At 44.9% G+C, this 27,386-nt stretch overlaps 1 protein-coding gene across 1 annotated transcript in view; it reads right to left on the reverse strand.

The window, feature by feature from the left end:
- Positions 1-27,386, reverse strand: part of DPYD (dihydropyrimidine dehydrogenase) — a 2,051,548-nt gene that overhangs the window by 850,684 nt on the left and 1,173,478 nt on the right. The gene's annotated exons all lie outside the window — the stretch shown is intronic.

Genomic DNA, 27,386 nt, shown 5'->3' on the forward strand with positions numbered 1-27,386 from the left:
GGGGGTACATTAGAACTAAAGGGGGCTAACTCTAACTGCCCTAACAGTTATTACAGTCACAAATGACACCAATGCAAAAAAAAAAAAAAAATGACATTGGTGTCACTGTGACTGGGGGGCAGGGGTAATTGGGGGGGTGATCGGGGGGTAAAGGGGGGGTGTGAGTGTGCCTGGCATGTTCTACTGTGTGTGTAGAGTGTTGGTGCAACTCACCGATCCGCTCTCCTCCGTGTCGGAACGAAAAATACCGACACGGAGGAGAGAATACATCACTTCCTCTCCTGTGTTTACATTACAGGAGAGGAAGTGATGTCACCGGGGATTTCTATTCGTCGGGAGCGATCGCAAGGGGGTGGCCATGAATGAATGGCCGCCCCCTCGTCCCGGATCGCTCCCGGACGAAAACCGACCGCCGCAGGCACCGGGCGGGGGCCCGATCGGGCCCCCGACCCGCGGGAGGCAAGGGACGTACATGTATGTCCTTATGCCTGCCCGTGCCATTCTACCGACGTACATCGGCGTGCGGCGGTCGGCAACTGGTTAAACTGCCATTCAACAATGCTTCTTTTGGCCACTAGATGTCTCCCTTGTTGGAATTCGGTTTTCTCATATAAAAAAGCAGAAATCTCCAAACATAGTGTAATATTGTTTAACGCTATTTATTAGACAAGAAAACCCAACATATACATGCGTACCAAATAAACAAGATGTTCAAGCATTGAAAAAGTACTGTGCCTTATCTCACTGGTTCAGTTGCGCTCGAGGAGGAACGAACGTTTTCGCTGTATACTGCCTTTCCTCAGCTCGCTGAAACGCAGGGATTAAGGCGCACTCGTCACTTCCGGTATGGTTACGCCCTGACACGTTTCGTCATATCCGGCTTCATCTGAGGGCGTAACTTACAATACCGGAAGTGTTCTTTTATCTACATTACGGACCAATCAATACCCATCACTGCATGATGTGCGGGGCGCTGCACCAATCACTAATTTTGCCCACGAAATAATCCATATCTAGAGCAGCTGTGACCTGTGCAGACCTACCCCAAATGCAGAGATGTTCGTAAACAGTAAAGATATTCGTAAACAGTATGCGCAATGTTTAACAATTATTAATACCAATAATCCCATAGCTATGAACCAATTTAAAAGGTATTAATTATAAAGAAAATGATAATTATTATGAAACGATCGCATATACCTATGGAAACATAAGTTGGACCTGATCGGCCGATACGAGCGTTCATGTTGTACAGTTAAAAATTCCTGAATTTTCGTTTTAAATCTAAGTCCTATGTGAAAAACGATCAAACATAGCCATGTAACGATCACACTTGGCCGTAAACCAAAACGTAATCAGATGTAATTGGCTGAAGCGATCGTGCTTAAACCGTAATCGGCCGATGCGATCGTGCTTAAACACAGTAAAAATCATTACATGATTATTTAAAATTGAGAACTATAAAATACAGATATAAAATGTAAAATTTAAAATGTCAAAAATGAACTACTCATATAAGTTAAAAGTTAGAAAAATTATTACGCACGGGACTACAAATATATTAAGCGGGACTATGTTTTCCTAAAAACACCTAAAAATCATATATATGGAAAATTATATATATATAAAATTATATATATATAAAAATACATACATAAATAAGAAAACACTTTATAATTACTAGACAGATCAAATATCCCATTTAAGAATTCGAAAAAATTATTATTATTATTTGGAATAAAACATCTCTAAAAGATTTTTCTATAGAAAAGATTATTTCAAAAATAATTTAAAATTTATTTAAAGGAACCATAAAGCCACTGACCACGAATTTAAAACAAAACAAAATAGGCCCAATCGCCTAGAGTGCCACTCATATGAAGCAATCCTCTATAAATTCAAGTAAGTGGCAAACTCTATGTGTGACCCTAAGTGTCGCTTATAAAGCAATTTATGTCAAGTTCTATATTCAAGCCTTTAGGGCTAAGGACATCAGCAGAATATATCCAATAAGTTTCTCGTTTTGACAATTCCCGTACTAAATTTTTGCCTCTCCAGTGTGATTTTAATTGTTCTACTCCCCAAAAACGCAAGCCCGTGGCATCTCTGTTGTGTTCGAGCTTGAAATGTAGTGACACATTGTGGTCTTTATATCCAATTTTTATATTGTGTATATGTTCGGCTATTCTTACTCGCAATTTCCTTTTTGTTCTGCCGATATACATAAGACCACAGGGACATGTTAAGGCGTATACCACGTGTGTACTATTGCATGTAATAAATTGTTTGATTGGGAAGATAGAATTGTTTGATGGTGAGCAAAAATTCTCTAAAGATCTGATTGGGCTTGCTACTTCACGGCACGCCTTACATATGCGACAAGCGAAAAAAACGTTTTTCTCCCAAAAAGTGGGAGGGGGTTTAGGAGGGTTAATGACATTTTTTACAATTTTATCACCGAAATTTGAAGCTTTTCTGTAAATGAACTGAGGTAGGGTAGGTAATACAGAATACCATTTTTTATCTAGCATCAGAACATGCCAATGACGTTTAAAGATGTTTTCTACATCTTTATATTGTGAATGAAAGTTAGAAATAAATCCCCATTCTCTATCACATTTAGTTTTAACAATCACTTCTTGATCTACACTTAATTCTTCCTATCTTTTGTCTTTTAGACATAATGATCTAGATGTATTCCCCACATCTCTGATTGTTTTCTGCAATACCTGATGGTCATATCCTTTCGAGGAAAACCTTTTTGCTAGAATATTGGCTTGCTCGATGTAATTGTCAAATTCTGAACAATTTCTTCTTACACGAGTCATTTGTCCTTTTGGAATATTACGTAGCCACTGGGGGTGGTGGCCACTAGAAATGGGTAAATAACTATTTCGATCAGTGTTTTTAACCACTTAACAAGCGCCCATTGCCGATTAACGGCTTCAGGGCGGTTGTTTAACTCTGAGAGGCCGTTAATTAACGGCCTCCCAGAATTCTGCTCTCGCGCGCCCCCTGGGGCGCGCACACGAGAGCATCTGTGACCGCTGGACTGCGTGCTCATCGCGGCCGTTTACCACGTGATCGCTCCGTCAAATGACGGAGTGATCACTTGTAAACAAGCCGGCGTCATGTTATGACGCCGGTTCCTCCCTCCCCCTCTCTGTACCGATCGGTACAGCGGAGGGGGAAGAGATCGGTGTCAGCAGCGATGTGGGCTGCATCTGCAGTGCCCACATCGCTGCTCACCGAAAATTAACCCCTCGATTCCCTGCATTACTCTGCAATACCCTGCCATTACTCTGCATTACTCTGCAATGCCCTGCAACACTCTGCAATGCCCTGCAACACTCCGCAATGCCCTGCAACACTCCGCAATGCCCTGCAACACTCCGCAATGCCCTGCAACACTCCGCAACACCTTGCAACACTCCGCAACACTCTGCAATACTCTGCAACACTCTGCAATACTCTGCAATACTCTGCAACACTCTGCAACACTCTGCAACACCCTGCAACACTCTGCAACACCTTGCAACACTCCGCAATACCTTGCAACACTCCGCAACACTCTGCAACACTCTGCAACACTCTGCAACACCCTGCAACACCCTGCAACACTCTGCAATACCCTGCAACACTCTGCAACACTCTGCAACACTCCGCAACACTCTGCAACACTCTGCAACACTCTGCAACCCCCGCCAATACCCTGCAACACTCTGCAATGCTCTGCAGCACCCGCCAATACCCTGCAACACTCTGCAATGCTCTGCAACACCCGCCAATACCCTGCAACACTCTGCAATGCTCTGCAACACCCGCCAATACCCTGCAATGCTCTGCAACGCAGTACTCTGCAACGCCATACTCTGAGATACCCAGCCATAGTCGGTGATACCCTGCAATACCCAGCCATAGACATCCCCCCCTCCCGCCGCCCTCCGGTGCTTCTACCGAATCGCTAATACGATCAACGCCAGAATCTTTTTTTTTCAGGCTTCCCAGCTTAGAGGTGAGATGCGGGGTCTTATTGACCCCACATCTCACTGTAAAGAGGACCTGTCATGCCATATTCCTATTACAAGGGATGTTTACATTCCTTGTAATAGGAATAAAAGTGATCAAAAAAATTATTTTTGGGGAAAAAAATGTCAAACTAAAATAAAGTAAAATGAACAATAAAAAAAATGTTTTTTTTAAAGCGCCCCTGTCCCCATGTGCTCGCATGCAGAAGCAAACGCATACGTAAGTCCCGCCCACATATGAAAACGGTGTTCAAACCACACATGTGAGGTATCGCTGCGAACGTTAGAGCGAGAGCAATAATTCTAGCCCTAGACCTCCTCTGTAACTCAAAACATATAACCAGTAAAAAAAAATTAAATCGTCGCCTATGGGGATTTTTAAGTAGCGACGTTTGGCGCCATTCCACGAGCGTGTGCAATTTTGAAGAGTGACATATTAGGTATCTATTTACTCAGCGTAACTTCATCTTTCACATTATGCAAAAATTGGGCTAACTTTACTGTGTTTTTTTTTTTTTTAAGCACAAAACTGTTTTTTTTCCAAAAAAAAGCATTCGAAAAATTACTGCATAAATACCGTGCGAGATAAAAAGTTGCAAAGACCACCATTGTATTCTCCAGGATGTTTGCTAAAAAACATATATAATATTTTGGAGTTCTATGTAATTTTCTAGCAAATAAATGATGATTTTTACATGTAGGAGAGAAATGTCAGAATTGTCCTGGGTGCTCCAGAACACCTGATGGCGCTCCATGCATGTTGGGCCTCTGTATGTGGCCACACTGTGTAAAAGTCTCACACATGTGGTATCGCCATACTCGGGAGTAATAGCAGAATGTGTTTTGGGGTGTAATTTGTGGTATGCATATGCTGTGTGTGAGAAATAACCTGATAATATGACAATTTTGTGAAAAAAAAAAAAAAGTAAAAAGAATCTTGATTTTGCAAAGAATTGTGGGAAAAAATGACAACTTCAAAAAACTCATCATGCCTCTTACTAAATACCTTGGAATGTCTTCTTTCCAAAAAGGGGTCATTTGGGGAGTATTTGTACTTTTCTGGCATGTTAGGGTCTCAAGAATTGAAATAGGCCGTCAGTACTTCAGGTGTGATCAATTTTCAGATATTGGCACCATAGCTTGTGGACTCTATAACTTTCACAAAGACCAAATAATATCCACCAATTTGTACTTATTTTTACCAAAGATATGTAGTGGTATAAATTTTGGCCAAAATTTATGAAGAAAAAATTACTAATCTGCTAAATTTTCTAACAGAAACAAAGAAAAATTCATTTTTTTACCGAATTTTCGGTATTTTTTCTTTTATAGCACAAAAAATAAAAAACCCAGCGGTGATTAAATACCACCAAAAGAAAGCTCTATTTGTGTGAAAAAAAGGACAAAAATTTCATATAGGTCCAGTGTTGCATGACTGAGTAATTGTCATTCAAAATGCGAGAGCACCGAAAGCTGAAAATTGGTCTGGTTATTAAGGGTGTTTAAGTGCCCAGTGGTCAAGTGGTTAAAAAATACCTTAGTTTCCAATCTATCATTTTTTCTATACACTGTCACATCTAGAAATTTATCTCTTTCCCGCTCCACTCAGAAGATAGACTAATATTTCGGTCATTGTTATTTAATTTATTAATAAAAAGATTTAATTGTTCTTCATTTCCCTCCCAAATCAGAAACACGTCATCAATGAATCTTTTATAAAAAATTAATTCAGAAGGAGGGTCGTTAAAAATCACTTTATCCTCCCATTCCGCCATAAAAAGATTGGCTATGCTGGGTGCAAATTTTGCACCCATTGCCACACCTCTTTTCTGCAAATAAAATGTCCCATCATACCAAAAATAGTTATGGCCTAGACAAAAGTCTAGTGCATCTCTTAAAAAAACTTTTTGGTTGTGGGGAAGATCCTCTCTTTTGCTAAGTGCCCAGTTTAGTGCTAAAAGGGCGTCGTCATGCTGAATGATCGAATAAATTGATGCCACATCTGATGTTACCATTAAAACCTCCCTTTTCTCTTTCAAATCTACTTTCTGTAGAGAGTTTAGAAAACTTTTTGTGTCCTTTAAGTATGATCTCGTATTTGTCACACTTTTTTGTAGAAAAGTATCCAGGTATTGGCCCAGTCTTGATGAGACCGAACCAATACTGTTTACAATGGGTCTGGCTGGTGGATTGCGCATGCGCTGCTATATATGAAAAAGTGGACTTCTTTTAAAGTTGCAATTTTTTGTATATTTTTTATATTTCTGTGTTTTAAAAAGCAGCAGCTGTAAAGTGGATATTCTACGTAAGTAGAGTACCACTTTAAAACCGTATTTTTATTTCATATTGTTTTCTTATTTTGCATATTGGTTTCCAAAAGCGCAGAGTGGTGTACTATTTGGGCAGGCATTTATAATAACTTTGTAGTACATTCTTTTACAGCATACTATTATCTCTGCCACAGTAAACGATCGCTCCATTAGTTGGGTAGGTAGGGAATCACTGTATCAAGAAATGTAAGTAGCAGAAAAGATAAGCAGTTCCCACAGTGTTTCCAGTGGGCACAAGAATTGACTGAGTCACCTAGGGGATCTTAACTTGCAGTCCAGTGGGGTCACAAAAATCCTCAATTTTCTTTGGTGCACTCAGATCCTCATCCTGCCTGGTATTTATTTTGGAGGGTTGAGGTCTGCACACTATTTTTTTATTTATTAATGTCGGATCTTTTGTTTTTTCTGTCAGTGAAAAATCACCCGAACCCGAGCCATTGCTCTCCTGAATGCTAATCTCCCCAAGACTTCCAAAACCACCTGCAAATTGATCCACTTCATGTTGTTTTGGGCTAAGCTGACAATAGCCAAAGCATGGAAACAACCCAGGGTCTCCCTCTTAAAATATTGTGGATAGTGTCCCAGGAGAAGCTAACCAGCATCCTCTAAGACACGACCGTTGCATTTGAAGCTACCTGGGAACACTGGGTCCTATACATGGGCATCTCTCTCATCCCTGGTGCACAAGCCTAACAAATAATCTCCTCCGACTCCCCTCCTGTTGATTGGACCCTCTTTCTATCTCTTCCTATTCTCTCTACCAATCACTCTCTCCCTTTTCCCCCTTACTGCATACACTACAGCCCATAATAACAACAACCTAAGGGACCCTTTCCCACGGGGCATGAAGGTGTGGTATTAATGCTCCCTCCCCCAATGCAAAGCTCAGTGCGTATACCTAGCTTGTCTTCCTCTGGAGATTTGGGGGCATATCTCCAGGCATAGCAGGGTGCCAATAGGGGTGCCGGGAGTGCTCCACCCAGATCCCGGATGCAGATATAAAGCATGAGTGACATGCAAGGAATACGTCACCATTTCAAAACAGACGGTCATACATTTCTGCTTTTGCATATCCTAAGTGTAACCACAATGATCCCTTTATTGCCTCATTGGATGTAGTGCATTTCATGTAGCTTTGTTTTCTGTGGTTTGAACAAATAAAAATCTTTGAAAGTAAAAAAAAATATATAAGCCAGGGATCGGAAGCCAAAGCGAGTAGTAAGGCAAGCCAGTAATCAGGAAAAATAGAGAAAAATCCGCACTTAGTAAGCCTTAAAATAAAACAAGCAGCTGAACACCATAACCCACATACTGGGCAAAAAAGCTGTAAAAAAAGGAAAAAAGTGCTGCGCTTATACTATAAATGATAATAAATATTAAAGTGACTGCTCAAATTAGAGTGCAAATATACTGCAAAAATAAAATATCAATCAAATATGTAAAATTCAATAACAGATATTGAAGTGACTCAAAAAAAAGTGCAGATATACTACAAAATAGAATATCAATCAAATATATGAAATTCAATAACAAATCTCTACACCGCAGAATCTGTGAAAATATGCCGTGAAAAAATAATTAAGTCAATGAAGAAATCAGCATAAATAAAGTTCATCTGTGAATAAAGTGTCCATATAAAAATGAAAAAAGTCAACATGAATAAAATTCATCTACAAATAAAGTGTCCATATATGTGAAAAAAAGAATCAACAAAATCCTGTTCATAAAAAAATACAATGTGACTTGATAATTTAACTTGTTCAATTTGACCACGTAGGACCCATCACCACTAATCACCAATTATAAGATGGAGGCTTACCAGATCCCCAGTGACCACCTTGTTAGGGGAGGTCAGAAAAGGCAAATCAGATCACAGAACCCACCACGGATGTCCAGGTGCCAAGGATTATTCCATTGTTAGCTCTTGTACACACGGTCGGACATTCCGACAACAACATCCATCGGATTTTGTCCGAAACTTGTGTTGCATACACATGGTAGGAAAAAGTTTCTGGAAAATCTGATCGTTCAGAACGTGATGAGGTTATTTCGTTATGACGGGACTGCGGTCAGGCTAGTAGCCAATAGCTTTGGTCTAGGAATTTGATCTGAGCATGCGTGGCACTTTGTCCAATCGGAATTCTCTACACACAATTGGACAAAGTCGGATCGGATCATGTTGTCAGAAAGTTTTATAGCCCAGCTCTAAAACTTTGTCCGTCGGATATGCCGACGGAAACAGTCCGATGGAGCCCACACAAAGTCGGATTATCCGACAACACGGTTTTCCATCGGAATGTTCGACCGTGTGTATAAGGGCTTACAGGTGTCTCCTACTTCTTAGACTTGACTGGTCATTTACGGCAGATTTCCAAAATGTATCACCAAAAAACAAAAAATTTTCCAAATCGTGTGATACAATTATAAAAGGGGATTTATTGAAGCTTAGTGCTCAAACAGTTAAAAAGACTTCACCGAGTCAGGCGAAAAAACAAGTAAACATGTTTAAAAACAGCTGACTGCTAGCAGAGAAAAAAAACTCCACGATAAGAGTTTAAAATGCGATCACACATGCGCAAGGAGTGTGGGCTAACATGCCTTTAAAGTGGATGTAACCTCTCTCTCACATATACCCAGTGAAGTGAATAGCCTCAGATGATACACAGAGATTAAACAAATCTCCCTATATAAGTTTTATTTGTATATCTGCTGTTTTCAGCTTTATATACTGAAAAAATAATAATAATGTGCAACATATACAATATTATTTATAATTATTATGAAAGTCAATTGCTAAAGCTCTTCATACTGTAATTTTCCTGTACTGTTTGACCTTTCTGTTTCTTCTGATCCCCAAGACTCTTCATATCAGGACGGTCTTCAAAATGAAAATGCGAAAAACATATTCATAACAAGGTCCAGGACAAAAAGACAAGCAGTTTTAAAGGACATCAAAGAAAAATAATCTGACATTTTTTAATCCATCAGAGTGAAATTCTGAATACATATCCAATGCCCTTGGTAGAAGGGTAAGATATTTTACCATTCAAAATAGAATGATGCATTAAAATAAAAAAATAAATAAATATTAAGCATGCTACATATCTGGATGCTTATTTCTTGTATTTAATAATTTAGTACTATGTGGACAGAATTTGTAAAAAGCAAATATACAAACCCATCATAGATAGAATCCTACTTTGTATTATGTTATGTACACATAAGCACCCTTATTAGAGAAGACAATTCAGGTAATAATTATCATTAGAGATAAGTGAGCAACTGAACAAAGTTCAGGTTGCTAGACAATCCATGAACTCAGCAGGAAGTTTGTGAACCTAGAACCTAGCACCGAACACCACTGAAGTCTGCAGGGACGGAGTCCTTCTTATTATTCTTGTTTTTTTTGTTGTTTTTTTTTTAATTTGTAAGGTTTGGTTAAAAATATGAATAGCTGGGTACTGCCATGGGGAACATGTACTTAGCGATTAAAGTTTAAAACAGACCATTAGGCAGTGATACAATCAGATAATGCTGTACATTTTTTAATTAATATGCTTGAGGAGATGCCTTAAAGCTGCATTTTTTTAGACTGGATGTGGGGGTCTGCAGGGGGGACTTGTTGCACTCCAGAATCCCCCTTTATAATAAAGGGGGCATCTATTAAATTAATAAGGAGGATGTAATACTCTTTGTTACTCATTCACATAAAATGCAAATGGTAAATAACACTCACACCATAAAAAAAAGTCCTCTATTAGAAAAAATGTAAAAATGCCCCGATGTCCAACATCAATTATGCCCCTGCTACTTCTATTACAATGACAGATCCCAAGTTCTGCTGAAATGTAAACACTGTAGAAGTGATCCTGGAAGACACCATTGATCAAATATGGTCATAATGGCACCAAGGATCTCAGTCGACATATTTACAAACAGAAAATGGTAGGAATTGGTTGTGTCAGTTATTGTGGGTAATACTACAGATTTCCAACTACTTGAATCAGAGGTTTGGGTCAATCTATGAATGGAATAGGGGTGGATGAATAAAAGGTATGCCTCCTCCTTTCATAGATTTTTTTTTTCTCCATTCATTTTTCCTTCATAGAAGTTATAGTACAGCTTGTATTATTGGAGAAGGGGAGGGAGAGGGTGGGGGGCACTCTCGATGAGTGCCTTTCGAAGGTCCAGCATTGGTATAAACCACCATAGCACCAAAAGATTATGGTTGCAGGGTATGGGAGGGGGAAGGAGACTTAAAATGTCCACTATTATAGGCAGCACCAGCACAAGAGACACTGCACATTAAATGTAAGCAACTTCCCTTGTGCTGATGTTTTAAAAACAAAAAATATTACCCAAATTTAAATTTTTAAGTAAAGACTCTGCTTTTACAGGATTATAGAACTGAACAGGGACTGCTCTTACAGAGTCATTGGATTTTGAAAAGGTCTAAAGGGTCAATTACTGCCAAGAATACCTGAGAAATTTTTGGGTATCCTATATCCCTAACCTTCCCTTATGCTATAGCCATCAAATAAAACTATAAAAAGTCTAAAATAACTGGCACCCAAATGATGTTTACACCCCACTACACACACATGTCAAGGATCCAACCCTGAGAGTCAGATGTTAGCTTGTATCACTTTGAGGGTCATTCACAGCCACCCTTAAAGGAGGCGTGCTACAATAGCTTGACCGTAGTTAAAGTTTTACAGAACATTCCTAAAATTCCTTATGCCGCATACACACGATCGGACTATCTGGTGCCCGCAGACCCCGACAACCAACGGCCAGGGTTGTCAGGAAGAGGCCCTTGTCCTCATCAACATGGGGACAAGGTGCTTTGGGGTGGGGGGCCGCAGGGTGCCCCCTTCCCCAAAGCACCCACCCCCCATGTTGAGGGCACACGGCCTGGTATGGTTTAGGAGGGGGGTGGTCGCTCGTCCCCACCCCCTTTCCTGGCTGGCCGGGCTGCATGCTCAGATAAGGGTCTGGTATGGACTTTGAGGGGACCCCACGCTGCTTAGGAGTTCCCCTTAAAATCCATACCAGGCAACGGGGCTCGCAAGGTGTCAATCTTGCTGATGGAGGTGGCGACATTGACTTCCTTCACTAGTCCCGTCGTACCTGAAGTCGCATTCAAAATGAACGGACTTTACTCTGTGTGTGGGCAAGTCCATTCATTTGAAAAGTCTGGCGGACCTCTGCCAAAAGTCCAGCGGATTGTCCGCCGTTCTTAGTCCGCTGGAAAAGTACAGTACAGGTATCTGCACCCACTTCCGGCGTAGATTCTGCAGAAGGTACGCCCCTTTCCGCAGAATCTACGCCCCTTTCTGAAGGTCCCCCGCTGCCTGCTGGGAAACACACGGATCCCAGAGACAGCGGGGACCATCCTTATTGCGCAGCGCGACTCGCGCATGCGCAGTAGGGAACCGGGAAATGAAGCCGAAAGGCTCCACTTCCTGAGTCCCATACCCAAGATGGTGGCGGCAGCACCCGAGAGACGATCGAGAGATCGGCTTCGGGTGCCGACATCGCGGGCGCGCTGGGCGGGTAAGTGTCATTATTTTAAAAGTCAGCAGCTGCAGTATTTGTAGCTGCTGGCTTTAAAAAAAAAACGGCGGACTCCCGTTTTAATCACTGAAGCTATCTAAAATACTTACCTTTCTAACTACTAATACTGTTCATGTGAACTACTGCAACTACCTCTTCAGTGAACCGCCTCCACACAGGCTATCCTTCTCTTCAGTCTATCATGAATAATGTTGCCAGACTCCTCCACCCAACTAAAGTTCCCTCCCCCTCTGCCAATCCTTTTAATGGCTGTAAATCACCCAACAATTAAATATTGTTATTACAATACAACATTCACTAATCACCAAATAATATCAGTGTTATTTACAGTGGTACAGAGGAGGGTTCACATTGGGTTCACATAGAGCCGAAAATTGCCTGGTCCTGGATTTGAGCTGTTCCAGGACAGTTTTGATGAGTATTTTTTTGGGCCAGAGAGAGAAATCTCAAAAAAGTGCAGTAAAGTTGTAGTGTAGTTTTAGAAAAAAAAAACCTTTCTTTTTGAAAACTTAAGGAGTGTTTATAAAGCCTGTGGCCACCAAAGTCCACTTTTGTTTCCAAGGGAAACCAGACCCTGCTTCTTGTATGCTGTGAGAATAGAAAGAATACAGTGAGTGCCTTCACTGTCATTCTGTCCACCTGGGACTTTTGTATGTTCCCATTAACACCTTTGTGCTTTCCAGGATCACCTGTGGCATTCTCTCAAATATAAAACAATGATAATTTGGGCGGCACAGTGGTGTAGTGGGTGGCACTCTTGACTAGCAGTGAAAAGGGGGTTGCTGGTTTGAATCCCAACCACGACACTACCTGCCTGGAGTTTGCATGTTCTCCCTGTGTCTGCGTGGGTTTCCTCCAGGTACTGTGGTTTCCTCCCACACTCCATAGACATGCTGGTAGGTAAATTGGCTTCTGTCTAAATTGGCCCTAGTATATGAATGTAAGTTGGGGACCTTAGCTTGTGGGCTCCTTGAGGGTAGGGACTGATGTGAATATACAATGTATATGTAAATTGACGGTGCTATATAAGTACCTTAAATAATAATAATTTGTGGAATTCTCTCATAATAGTGAAAACAGGTGCATTGAACCAGAAACCCATGCATGCATATATACATCTCCAATAGTGCCCCTGATATATAGTTTAATCAAAAAATATCAATATTTGGGTAGAGTAGCTCCTTAATGTGTCTGATTACTTTGATTGACAAATAACACTATATTACCAAAAGTACTGGGACCTCTTTCTTTATACTCAAAAGAACTTTAATGGCATCCCAGTCTTAGTCCATATTAAGTTGGCCCATCCTTGGAAGCTATAACAGCTTCAACTCTTCTGGGAAGGCTGTCCACAAGGTTTAGGAGTGTGTCTATGGGAATGCTTCACCATTCTTCCAGAAGCACATTTGTGAGCTTTAGGCACAGATGTGGATGAGAAGGCCTGGCTTGCAGTCTCTGCTCTAATTCATCCCAAATGTGATCTATCGGGTTGAAGTCAGGACTCTGTGCAGGCTAGTCAAGTTCCTCCACCCCAAACTCGCTAGTCCATGTCTTAGTGGACCTTGCGTTGTACACTGGTCCAAATAATTTGGTGGGGGGGGGGGGTTATGGTGTGGGGTTGTTTTTCAGGTGCTGGGCTTGCTTCTTGTTCCAGCGAAAGGAACTCTTAAGACATCTGCATACCAAGACATTTTGGACAATTTCATGCTCCCAACTTTGTGGGAACAGTTTGGGGATGGTCCCTTCCTGTTCCCTCATGACTGCGCACCAGTGCACAAACAAGGTCCATAAAGACATGAATAAGCAAATTTAGGGTAGAGGAACTTGACCGGCCTGACCTCAACCCCATACAATGGGGATACGTTGGGATGACTTAGAGCAGAGACTGCGAGTCAGGCCTTATTGTCCACATCAGTACCTGAGCTCACAAATGTGCTTCTGGAAGAATGGTCAAATATTCCCATAGATGCACTCCTAAACCTTGTGGACAGCCTTCCCAAAAGAGTTTAAGCTGTTATAGCTACTAAGGGTGGGCCAAATTATTATTGATTCTTATGGACTAAGACTGGGATGCCATTAAAGTTCATATGCATGTAAAGGCAGACGTCCCGGTAATTTTGGTAGTATAATGTATCTTCATCTACTTTCTATCATTCTGTAAATCAAACTTAACAAGCTTTACTGCAGATGCTAAATTTATCCTCAAGAAAAAACAAGAAACAAACAAAAAATATTATGTGAATATAAATATAAATATATGTATTTCTAATTTAATTCAAGAAACTCTCCTATTTTCATGTTTCATGTATGGGATCCAAATTGGAAAAAAAAACGTTGAGTCACGAGGCACAGCTATGCTTTGTGTTTTTTTATTTTTATTAACTGCAACTTATTAAATATATTTTATCTTGTTTCTTTGTTCACACAAAATATAAAAAGGAATATATTAACCTTTAACCAATAAATGTGTTAATCTTTATGCAGAGAAAATTACAGCATTAAATTTGGTCATTACAGGGAAGCAGGACAGAAACAAGGCTCGTATCTGTATAAATGCTGTTGTGCTTGAATGCAGATTTGTGTTTGATCCTGGTGTGATGAACTGGGAACAAGCATACAAAAATAAATACAGGTATTGCTCTGCATTCAAATCAGTCATTAGAATGTACAAAAAGCAAAAAATGTATTCTGCTTATCGGAAGTCACACACTGCCAGCTAATGTATATAATGTGAAAATAAACGCATAGTCGTTTGATAGGTATACCAATTCATCAAGGTGTTAACTTATTTAATTTCATCCTCTCCCTTTCAAAGAAAATAGAAAGAGTAATACTGCTGGTTGAATTGTCTCATTCTCTGGAAGTCAGAAAAAAATGCTCGCAGGTATTACTGAATATAAAAAAAAAAAATGTATAAATTGGCCCTGATTCAAGCACCTCTATCTGCAAGTACAATATCTCAAAAAGAACAATACATTTAGATTTTTTATAAAATTGGAGAAAACACTTGTGTTTTCAACAAATGTAAAGAACTTGCTGGGCAATCAGATTTTGATTTTAATGAACTATAGAATATGACTAGTCACAAATAACAATTACTTTCTCCCATTTTATAAACTGGCATCTTATGCCCTGTATACACGGTTGGACATTCTCAATGTTGCATATATGAGAGTTTATGATTTAGCTTCATTAGAAGATTGTCTATAACAGAGATGACCCTCATTTTACATGGGATCGCAAATGGCCTCAGTGACAATGGATGGATCAAACCTTTAAGTTTAGAATGGAGGAATGATGTGATTTGTTTGTACTGGGACAATTACATTTAGGGTAATAGTAATTTGTTTCTATAGTGTTCCAAAGTATATAAGCCATTTCCATTCCAAACATATGGTAACTCATATGTTTCTCGTTGTGAATTCCCCCCCCAAAAAAAAGAAAATTAAAACTGGATGGCCAACTGAAGATTGTCTTGTAAGCATAATTAGCTACAGAGTCCCAGTGGGGTAGCAGAGGCACCTGTAAAAACATCACCAACCTTATACTGGCAGAATCTCCAGGCAAGATTATTTGCAACGATACAAAAATGTTGAATTCTCTGACTAGGGATGAGCTTCGTGTTCCTCTTCTGTTTGCCCGTTTGGCAAATTCCGAACATTATGGGCCGTTCGCGCCAAATACGTGTGGCGCTCACGGCCCACAATGCACTGCGTCATCGCAGTGCATTGCTGGCTCATGATTGGCCAAGCATGCACTGTGACCACGCATGCTTGGCCAATCACAGCGCCAGCAGCGAGGAGAGCCATGATTGGCCACAGGCAGGATGCCTGTGGCCAATCATAGCTCAGGCTGTGTAGTACATGCCCCACACTATATAAGGCCGCCAGCGCGGCGGCCTTGTGTAGTGTGTTGGCGTCTGAAGCAGTAAGTGGGTGTTCTGTGTACCTTCAACACAGTACACACCAATCGTTATCGGCCGATTTTCGATCTTGCTCTTCTGTAGTGGTTGTTGTCTGCTTGCCCTGACCACAGTATACACCGCTGTATTCACCTCACCTATATAGCTAGTGATCTATCTTTTATAATAGAGCTTGCAGTCAGTAGTGTTAGGAGCGTGTGCGTGCTGTCTGCGTGCTCTGTACCCAGTACACACCGCTATATCCGCCTACATAGCTCTTCTCTATTTGAGCCCACTTGCCATCTGCAGGAGTTATTGGAAGTTGTGTGTGCCTCCAGCACAGCACAGTATACATCTGTATATACCCCTTTATCTCTGGTGTTCTATAAAAAAGGCATCTGCAGGAGTTAGTGGGTGTTTTGTGCCTCCAGCACAATATACACCTGTATCTACCCTTTATTGCTGTTCTCTAATAGAGCCATCTGCAGGGCTTAGTGGGTGTTGTGTGACTCAATTACAGTATACCCCTTTATCTCTGGTGTTCTATAATAAAGGCATCTGCAGGAGTTAGTGGGTGTTGTGTGCCTCCAGCACAATATACTCTACCCAACTGCTGTTTTACCCAACTCCCTTCAGACCATTACCATGTCTGGAAGGCCAGCAAGGAGAGGCAGACAGGCGCAAGCCGATAAAAGAGGGCAAGCAGGCTCTGTGTCTAGAGACAACAGTGCTGGTCGTGGACGCGGTGCATTGTCATCAGCACGTGGCCATGGGACACGCTTGTCCTTCTTTTCGGCAGCTGGACATGTTGAACCGCAACATGCCAATGACTTGGTAGAGTGGATGACCAAGCCCTCTTCATCCTCCTCATCCTCTCTCACCCAGTCTCAGGGTACTAGCAAAGCAGCTGCTAACGCATCGTCTTCCCTCGTCTCAATGTCATCATCAGTGACTCCTTCCCTAGACCCACCACGTCCTCCTGAGGAGTCTCCTGAACTCTTTGAGCACAGTGTTGGGTACATGCTCCAGGAGGATGCCCAGTGTTTTGTGGGCTCTGATGATGACTCTCAGCTAGAGGAAGGCAGTAGCGTGAATGCAGAGAGAGGGGATGCTCAAGAAGGACAGCAATCTGGCAGTCATGTTTCACAAGCTGCAGCATATTGCCAGGTTTGCTACAGCGATGAAGAGGGAGGGGATGATGAGGGCACTGACTCCACGTGGGTGCCTGGTAGGAGAGAGGAGGAGGAGGAGGAGGCACATGTCCAACGAGGCAGGATGCCCTCCGGGGGCCAGCTTAGGGGCAGCACACCGACTGAATCACATCGCAGAGCTCCGCCTGTGCAGGGCGCTGCCTCTGCGCGTTATTCTAAAAGTTCTTTGGTGTGGGCCTTTTTTGAGACGAGTGCATCAGATCGCACCACTGCTATTTGCAACATATGTCTCAAGCGTATCTCGCGTGGCCAAAACATCAGCTGCTTGGGCACCACATGCTTGACCAGACATATGTTGACCTGCCATGCAGCTCGTTGGCAAGCGTACCTCAAAGACCCACACCAAAGAACAAAGTGGATCTCTCCTTGCTCCTCATCAGCTGGCATCTCCAACCCCACTAGACCTTCAGTCCTCTCTGAAATCTGCTCTGAGAGGAATGAAGGTGTAGAATTAGATGTGTCACAGCCAAGTGCTTCCGGGCACTCTGCTAGCAGTACACCCACGTCCGATTATAGCAGGCAAATGTCCCTGCCCCAGCTGCTGGACCGGCGAAAGAAGTTCACTCCCAGCCATCCACATGCCCAGTGGTTAAATGCTAGCTTGGCTAAATTGCTAGCACTTCAACTGCTGCCTTTTCAATTGGTAGACTCGGCCCCCTTCCGTGAGTTTGTACAATGTGCGGTTCCTCAGTGGCAGGTCCCCAAAAGCCACTATTTCTCACGGGAAATGTCCTTGCCTCGCTGGACAGGGTGGTCAGCGGTAAGGTGCATATTACCGCTGACTCATGGTCCAGCAGGCATGGACAGGGACGTTACCTGTCTTTCACGGCCCATTCGGTCACTCTTCTGGCAGCTGGGAAGGATGCAGGACAAGGTGCAGTAGTGTTGGAGGTTGTTCCGCCACCACGCCTCCAAAATGCTACTATTGGTTGTGACACACCTCTCTCCTCCACCCCCTCCTCTTCTTCTTCTTCCTCCATGGCCTCTTCCAGTGCTCTGTCCTCAGAACCAGCGGTGCTCCGTAGGTGTTCCAGGGGCTACGCAAGTACGCAGGCAAAATAATGCCATGCCGTGCTTGCGCTGGTTTGTTTGGGGGACAGGAGCCACACTGGGGCGGATATTTTGTCAGCTCTGCAGGGGCAGGCCGAGAGGTGGTTGACGCCACGCCAGCTTAAGCCAGGAATGGTGGTTTGCGTCAATGGCACCAACCTCCTCTCCGCCCTCCGACAGGGACAACTGACCCATGTGCCCTGTGTAGCTCACGTCCTAACCCGGTGGTGCAGCGGTTCCTGGGCAGGTACCCGGGCTTACAGGATGTCCTGAAGCAGGCCAGGAAAGTCTGTGTGCATTTCCACCGATCATTTAATGCCTGTCCTCAGCTGGCTGAGCTCCAAAAGGAGTTGAACCTGCCCAAGAACCGCCTTATATATGACATGCTCACCAGGTGGAACTCAACGTTGGCCATGCTGCAGCGGCTGCACACGCAGCAGAGGGCCATCAATGAGTACCTGTGCAACTACGGCACCAGGACAGGGTCAGGGGAGCTCGGTTTTTTCTCACCACGCCAGTGGGGCATGATCAGGGATGCATGCACTGTCCTGTCACCATTTGAGGAGGCCACAAGGATGGTGAGCAGTGACAGTGCATGCATCAGTGACACTGTACCTCTTGTCCACCTCTTGGAGCATACGCTGCATGGAGTAATGGACAGGGCACTTGAGGCAGAACAGAGGCAGGAAGAGGAGGACTTCCTTGCTTCTCAAGGCCCCCTTTATCCAGACAGTGTTCCTGCTGTGCCACCCATCACACAGGAAGAGGATGAGGAGGAGGAAGAGGAGGAGGAGGATGATTGTGTCAGCATGGAGGTGGAGGCTGGCACTCAGCATCAGCAGCAGCAGTCTTGTAGGGATGATTTACAGTCCCAAGAAACACGTGGACTTGTACGTGGCTGGGAGGAGGTAGCTGCGGATCATGTTGTCCTTAGTGACCCAGAGGACTCCGGACTGAATGCCTCAGCTAACCTACGCTGCATGGCCTCCCTGATCCTGCAAAGCCTGCGGAAGGATCCTCGTATTCTTTGGATCAAGGAGAGGGACCATTACTGGCTGGCCACTCTCCTTGATCCACGGTACAAGGGTAAGGTTGCCGACCTTATCTTGCCATCGCAGAGGGAGCAGAGGATGAGACATCTCCGGGAGGCCTTGCAGAAAGGTCTGTGCAATGCGTTCCCAGAGACTGGGAGGTTACAAACTCCTGGTCTTGGACAACGTGTTGCTGAAGCATTGGTCAGAAGGAGCGGTGGAGAAGGTGGCCGTCTGACTGATGCTTTCAGACAATTTTTTAGTCCGCAGCCCCAAGGTATGATCGGTTCCAGCAACCATCGCCAGCGTCTGATTTACATGGTGCAGGAATACCTAGGGGCAAGGTCAGACTTGGACACCTTTCCCACCGAAAATCCTCTGGCTTACTGGGTCTTGAGGATGAATCACTGGCCAGAGCTTGCACAGTATGCAATTGAGCTACTGGCCTGTCCTGCATCCAGCGTTCTTTCGGAACGCACCTTCAGTGCTGCTGGTGGCTTTGTTACCGATCACAGGGTGCGCCTGTCCACCGAATCAGTTGATCGACTGACCTTCATCAAGATAAATCAGTCTTGGATCACCCACAGCTACCAAGCACCTGAAGCTGATGTAACCGAATAATTTTTTTTTAAATATCACATTCCTTCAAGACTGCCTATGCTGATGCTGAGTGACTGTCCTGTTATGTTGATTGTCTATCCTCTTCCTCCTCCGCTGATATGTTGGAAGAACATTTCTGGCTCTGGGTGATGCCATCAGCCCAATTTTTCTGCCCCTGTTTAACAGGGGCGTTTAATTACAATTTTTGATGCAATGCTTTGCAGCAGGGCTAATTCCTGCAATAAAAATAGAGTATATGGGAGAGGTTGCAGTGTGGTGGCACCAGCACCAGTGCCTAAGGCCCAATTTTTCTGCCCCTGTTTAACAGGGGCGTTTAATTACAATTTTTGATGCAATGCTTTGCAGCAGGGCTAATTCCTGCAATAAAAATAGAGTATATGGGAGAGGTTGCAGTGTGGTGGCACCAGCACCAGTGCCTAAGGCCCAATTTTTCTGCCCCTGTTTAACAGGGGCGTTTAATTACAATTTTTGATGCAATGCTTTGCAACAGGGTTAATTCCTGCAATAAAACTAGAGTATATGGGAGAGGTTGCAGTGTGGTGGCACCAGCACCAGTGCCTAAGGCCCAATTTTTCTGCCCCTGTTTAACAGGGGCATTTAATTACAATTTTTGATGCAATGCTTTGCAGCAGGGCTAATTCCTGCAATAAAACTAGAGTATATGGGAGAGGTTGCAGTGTCGTGGCACCAGCACCAGTGCCTAAGGCCGCGTACACACGGGCGGACTGTTCGCCCAACCTTGTCCGCTGAACAGTGTTTGGGCGGACAGTCCGCTCGTGTGTGGGCTTTCAGCGGACAGTTTCAGCGGACAGTTGGACGGACAAAGTCTTTCGGAAATTCCGAAAAACTGTCCGCTGAAACTGTGTTTGAGCGAACAGTCCGCCCGTGTGTGGGCTTGTCCGCTGTACTTTCGAAATGAGCGGACTGTTCCCGCTCGGAAAGTCCGCCCATTTCGAGCGCGTGTACAGGTAGGCGGGGCCCGCGAAGGAGACGTCGCGGGCTCCGCCGCCTGGAATGGGCTTAAAGGGAACCCCAACGCCGAAAAAAATCGGCGTGGGGGTTCCCCCCAAGTCCACACCAGACCCTTGTCCGAGCACGCTACCCGGCCGGCCAGGAAAGGGGGGCGAGCGAGCGCGCCCCCCCTCCTGAGCCGTACCAGGCCGCGTGCCCTCAACATGGGGGGTGCCTTGGGGAAGGGGGGGGCCGCGCGGCCCCCCCACCCCAAAGCACCTTGTCCCCATGTTGATGAGGACAAGGGCCTCTTCCCGACAACCCTGGCCGTTGGTTGTCGGGGTCTGCGGGCGGGGGGCTTATCGGAATCCGGGAGCCCCCTTTAAGAAGGGGGCCCCCGGATACCGGCCCCCCACCCTATGTGAATGAGTATGGGGTACAATGTACCCCTACCCATTCACCTGTGAAATAAAGTACAAATAAAAACACAACACAGGGGGAAAAAATATTTTATTGCACAGCCGGGGGTCTTCCGTCTTCGGGGGTCTTCTCGCCGGACTCCTCCGCTATGTGTGTGTAGCTCTTTTGCCAGCGGAGGAGTCCGGCTTTCTTCCTCCCCGCCGCCGGCCTCTTCTCCCGACTTCGGGGGTCTTGTCCCCCTCTTCGGTTCTTCTGCCGGGCCACCGCGCCTGGTCCGGTGGCCCGGTCTTCTGTCGCCGTCTTCCGTTCTTCTGTCGCCGCCTTCGGTTCTTCTGCCGGGCCACCGCGCCTTCTTGTAGCTCTTTTACAGGCGGTGGCCCGGTCTTCTGTCGCCGTCGCCGCCTTCCGTTCGTGTTCTTCTTCTTGTTCTTCTTGTTCTTCTCCTGGAGATGTTGACTCGACGAGCTCTCCGGCCGGAATGCCGGGGACGCGCTGTGCGGTCACTTATATAGTGACAATGGGGCGGGGTCACATGGTATATGTCACATGGGTTGGTCACATGGGTTGATGTCACATGGGGACTATGACATCGTAAGGGGGCGGGGTCACCATGTGACATCAACCCATGTGACATATACCATGTGACCCCGCCCCATTGTCACTATATAAGTCACAGCGCAGGGCGGCTCTGGCATTCCGGCCGGAGGGAGCGACGTGTCAACATCGCCTGGAGAAGAACAAGAAGAAGAACACGAACGGAAGGCGGCGACGGCGACAGAAGACCGGGCCACCGCCTGTAAAAGAGCTACAAGAAGGCGCGGTGGCCCGGCAGAAGAACCGAAGGCGGCGACAGAAGAACGGAAGACGGCGACAGAAGACCGGGCCACCGGACCAGGCGCGGTGGCCCGGCAGAAGAACCGAAGAGGGGGACAAGACCCCCGAAGTCGGGAGAAGAGGCCGGCGGCGGGGAGGAAGAAAGCCGGACTCCTCCGCTGGCAAGAGAGCTACACACACATAGCGGAGGAGTCCGGCGAGAAGACCCCCGAAGACGGAAGACCCCCGGCTGTGCAATAAAATATTTTTTCCCCCTGTGTTGTGTTTTTATTTGTACTTTATTTCACAGGTGAATGGGTAGGGGTACATTGTACCCCATACTCATTCACATAGGGTGGGGGGCCGGTATCCGGGGGCCCCCTTCTTAAAGGGGGCTCCCGGATTCCGATAAGCCCCCCGCCCGCAGACCCCGACAACCAACGGCCAGGGTTGTCGGGAAGAGGCCCTTGTCCTCATCAACATGGGGACAAGGTGCTTTGGGGTGGGGGGGCCGCGCGGCCCCCCCTTCCCCAAGGCACCCCCCCATGTTGAGGGCACGCGGCCTGGTACGGCTCAGGAGGGGGGGCGCGCTCGCTCGCCCCCCTTTCCTGGCCGGCCGGGTAGCGTGCTCGGACAAGGGTCTGGTGTGGACTTGGGGGGAACCCCCACGCCGATTTTTTTCGGCGTTGGGGTTCCCCTTTAAGCCCATTCCAGGCGGCGGAGCCCGCGACGTCTCCTTCGCGGGCCCCGCCTACCTGTACACGCGCTCGAAATGGGCGGATTTGCCTCCTCCTTACGTGGGCGAGTCCGTTCATTTCAAAAGTTGAGCGAACTGTTTGCCCAACCTTGTTCGTCAAACAGTCCGCTCGTGTGTGGGCAAGTCCGCTCATGCAAATTTTGAGCGGACTGTTTGACAAACTGTTTGCCGAACAAGGTTGGGCGAACAGTCCGCGCGTGTGTACGCGGCCTAAGGCCCAATTTTTCTGCCCCTGTTTAACAGGGACATGTAATTACAATTCTTGATATAATATTTCACATGAGGGCCCGTTCCTGTGCCCACCCAGAGTAACTGTGAGGACTTATAGTGTTGTGGCACCAGCACCACAACCACCAAAGGTAAATTTTTCTACCACTGTTTAACAATGGCATGTAATTACAATTCTTGATATAATCGTTCACAGCAGTGCGCTCCAGCGCCCACCAAGAGTCACTTTCAGGGCTTACAATGTTGTGGCAAAACCAACACCTTGTTCCGCCATTTCTGCAGAGCATATAGGGCAGGCCCCTACTTTCAAACATCCAACTTACAAACATCTCCTACTTGCAAACGGAAGGAGACAACAGCAAGTGAGATGAAAAAAGATGGACGACAAAACAAATTATACAGGGGTGATAACCCTTCCCTATGTTTTCCAAAAAGCTTAAAAATAGTTTTTTTGACTGGAGCTACACTTTAAAAATGTACCAGTTGAAAATTACAAACAGATTCAACTTAACACAACAAACCTACACAGTCCCTGTCTTGTTTGCACCGCCTGTATACTGCTGTTCTGAGTATATAGGGCCTGGGGGGCCACACGCATTTCCTTTTTTTAATATGGGTACAAGACCCAAAGGGGCTGGTAATGGGCAGGAAGGGCTACCCATGCCATTTTTCTCAATGATTTTCAACCATATTGCAGGAACCAGATATAACATTAAAACCGCAAGCAGTTTTAAATGATGTTATTTCCGTTTAATGTCATTTTGTGCAGGGACTGTTCTAAACACGGGAAACACGTGGCACTTCACAGGCATACTACAGACACCCCCCAGGCACCATATTTAAAGGAATATTTCACTTTTTTTTCACTTTAATCGTCATAAAAATCAGTGCTCCAGCCAAAACGCCCATTTTTAAAAACAGTTTAGGCATTGACCCATGTCCCCTGGGGCAGGAGCCAGGCCCCCAAACCCTTTTTAGGACAGTATCTTGCATATTAGCCGTTAAAATGAGCACTTTTAATTTCGAACGTTCGAGTCCCATAGACTTCAATGGGGTTCTAAAGTTCGTACGAATTTGGGGTCCGTTCGAAAGTTCTGGTGCGAACCGAACCGGGGGTGTTCGGCTCATCCCTATCTCTGACAAAGTATTGAATATGCAATGCTTTAGGTGGAGACTGATGAAACACATCTGGAAGTGATTTTACTGTTAGGATGGTCCAAATAAAGAATGATGTAAGATCTGGCCAGAACCTATGTTTACAATAAGCAATAGTATCTATGCACTGTGTCAAGTGTACTAAATACGTGTGATGTTATGGTGTGTTTTGTTTTTAAACATCTTGTACATGTGGAGAAAAGCATATTACATTTAGGTCTGGATGCCAATCAGTTTCCATTGGTGGAGACACAAGTGTGGGTGTGTTTTAACTGTAGGGGGGATGGGCTCAATGGGAGCAGTAGATCCCTGTCATGTTGCTAGGCAGAACAGGGAAATGCCTTGTTTGCATTTACGTTCTGTCTCTCCATGTCACGATCGTGGGCCACCGGCAGACATCGAATCCCACCGATCACGCAGCAATGTACGGTTGCGTTGTTTTGCGCACCCATGCCACTTTGCCAACGTATATCGGCGAGAGCCAGTTGGCAAGTGGTCAAAGAATAACTCCACTTTTGTTAGCAACATTTACAATGCAGGGTGCGTTTTGGGTGATCATTGTACAATGCAGGAATTTTAAAGACTAACTCTACTTTTGTGGGGAAAAAAAAATTGAAAATAAAAAACAAAATAGCATAATTGTGGCTCAAGTTATTTTGTAATTAAATGTCGTTAAAAAGTTCCCTTTCCTTTTCAATCTGCAGCAATGCATTTTTCTGTAAAATGTAATGCAATATGGCTACATGGAGGTGTTCTGTACACAGACTGTGTAAAGAACAACCCCTAAAAATGTAATTTCCTGCTTCTGTGATTGGCTCACTGATTTTCCCAGGAGCCTGCACAAGACACAAGTCAGATTTTTGGAATTCCCTGCAACAAACATTTTATGTTTGTTGAGTAGGGATGAGCTTCGAGTTCGAGTCGAACTCATGTTCTACTCGAACATTGCCTGTTCGCCTGTTCAGCGAACAGTGAACAATTTGGACTGTTCGCAGCAAATTCGAAAAGCCGGAACACCCTATACAAGTCTATGGGAGAAATCTAAAGTGCTAATTTTAAAGGGTAATATGCAGGTTACTGTCCTAAAAAGTGTTTGGGGACCCGGGTCCTGCCCCAGGGGACATGGATCAATGCAAAAAAAGTTTTAAAAACTGACGTTTTTTCAGGAGCAGTGATTTTAATAATGATTAAAGTGAAACAATAAAAGTGTAATATTCCTTTAAATTTCGTAGCTGGGGGGTATCTATAGTATGCCTGTGAAGGGGCGCATGTTTCTGGTGCTTAGAACTGTCCCTGCACAAAGTGTCATTTGTGCAGGAAAAAAAGTCTTTTAAAATCACTTGCGGCTATTGTCGGGTCCCGTAATACAGAGAACACTCAATAAATGTTCTCTGCATTAGCCGACAATTCATTCATTCATTGATAAAAAAAAAAAAAAAAAGCGTGGGGGTTCCCCTAAATTCAATTACCAGGCCCTTCAGGTCTGACATGGATATTAACCTCCTTAGCGGTAATCCCGAGTCTGGCTCGGGTTGGGAATTTCATTACAATAGCGGTAACCCCGAGCCAGACTCGGGCTTGCACCGCTCGATGCAGGGGAGGACACAGGTAACGTCACTTACCTTGTCCCCTGGATCCAGCGATGTCCGCCGCGCTGTGTGATCGAGCCGTCCTGCGCTCGATTCACAGTGCCGAATGCCGCCGAGCTCCGTTCCCTGCGACGTTACGGCGTACGGGAGCGGAGAACGGCGGCAAATTCAAAAATGTAAAAAGACACAAAACACACACAGCACTGTAATCTTACAGATTACAGTGCTGTAGTAAAAAATACACACCCCCTTTGTCCCTAGTGGTCTGTGCAATGCCCTGCATGCACTTTTATATTATAAATACTGTTTTTTACTGCTTGTAATTTGGAGATTGTCCATAGCAACCAAAACATGTCCCTTTTTCATCTTTTTTTGGATTTGATTACATTATTCAATAATTTTTATTATTCTTTATTATATTATAAACTTTATCATACCCGGGATGTCCGCTAGACTCTGGTTTGAAGAGATTTCAGAGCGTTATTCCTAAGAATTACAGGACTACAAAATAAAAGCCAGATTTCCATGCAAAATAATTGTACCGCTTTCAGCACCTTATTCCAGACTGAATCATACCGCCAGGGAGGTTAAGGGGAACCCCGTGTCAAATTAAAAAAAAAATTGACGTGGGGGGTCCCCCTAAATATCCATAACCAGACCCTTCAGGTCTGATATGGATATTAAGGGGAACCCCGCATCAAATTTTAAAAAAAATTGACGTGGGGTCCCCCTAAAAATCCATATCAGACCCTTTATCCGAGCACGCAACCTGGCAGGCCGCAGGAAAAGAGGGGGGGGCGCTCTCTCGTCCCCCCCTCTTTTCCTGCGGCCTGCCAGGTTGCTGGGGAACCCCTGGCTTCCCTCTCCAACGTCAGAGGGGCGGGGTCAGGTGACGGGTGGCCCCGCCCTCCTAATATAAGAAACGTCAGCGCTGGGATCTCTGCAGTGTCTCCGGAGTGGAGACAGAAGAAGCATGTATGGACAGCGCTGGACTGAGAGATCCCCCGTCGCTGGATATGATCATCCATCACTGGACCCCGGAGACCCGTCGCTGGATAGCAAGAGTGGATTAGCACCGCTGGAATCTTTTTTTTATTTTTTTTATTTTTAATAAAGGAATTTTTCAAAAGTGTGTTTGTCTTATTTAACCATTTTGACACTTTCTTTGTGAAATGGTAGGGGTACTTTTGTACCCCCTTACCATTTCAAACAGGGGGGGGCGGGATCTGGTGGTCCCCTTGTTAAAGGGGGCTTCCAGATTCTGATAAGCCCCCCGCCCGCAGACCCTCACAACCAACGGCCAGGGTTGTGAGGATGAGGCCCTTGTCCTCATCAACATGGGGACAAGGTGCTTTGAGGGGTCACAGACCCCCAAAGCATCCTCCCAATGTTGAGGGTATGTGGCCTGGTACGGTTCAGGAGGGAGGGGGGGCTGCTCTCTCGTCCCCCCCTCTTTTCCTGCGGCCTGCCAGGTTGCGTGCTCGGATAAAGGGTCTGATATGGATTTTTAGGGGGACCCCCACGTCAATTTTTTTTTAAATTTGATGCGGGGTTCCCCTTAATATCCATATCAGACCTGAAGGGTCTGGTTATGGATATTTAGGGGGACCCCCACGTCAATTTTTTTTTTTAATTTGACACGGGATTCCCCTTAATATCCATGTCAGACCTGAAGGGCCTGGTAATTGAATTTAGGGGATCCCCCACGCTTTTTTTTTTTTTTT

The sequence above is a fragment of the Lithobates pipiens genome, unplaced genomic scaffold (genome assembly GCF_037356315.1).
Source record: "Lithobates pipiens isolate NorthernLeopardFrog02 unplaced genomic scaffold, aLitPip1_a1.2 Scaffold_23, whole genome shotgun sequence".
Classification (NCBI taxonomy): Eukaryota; Metazoa; Chordata; class Amphibia; order Anura; family Ranidae; genus Lithobates; species Lithobates pipiens.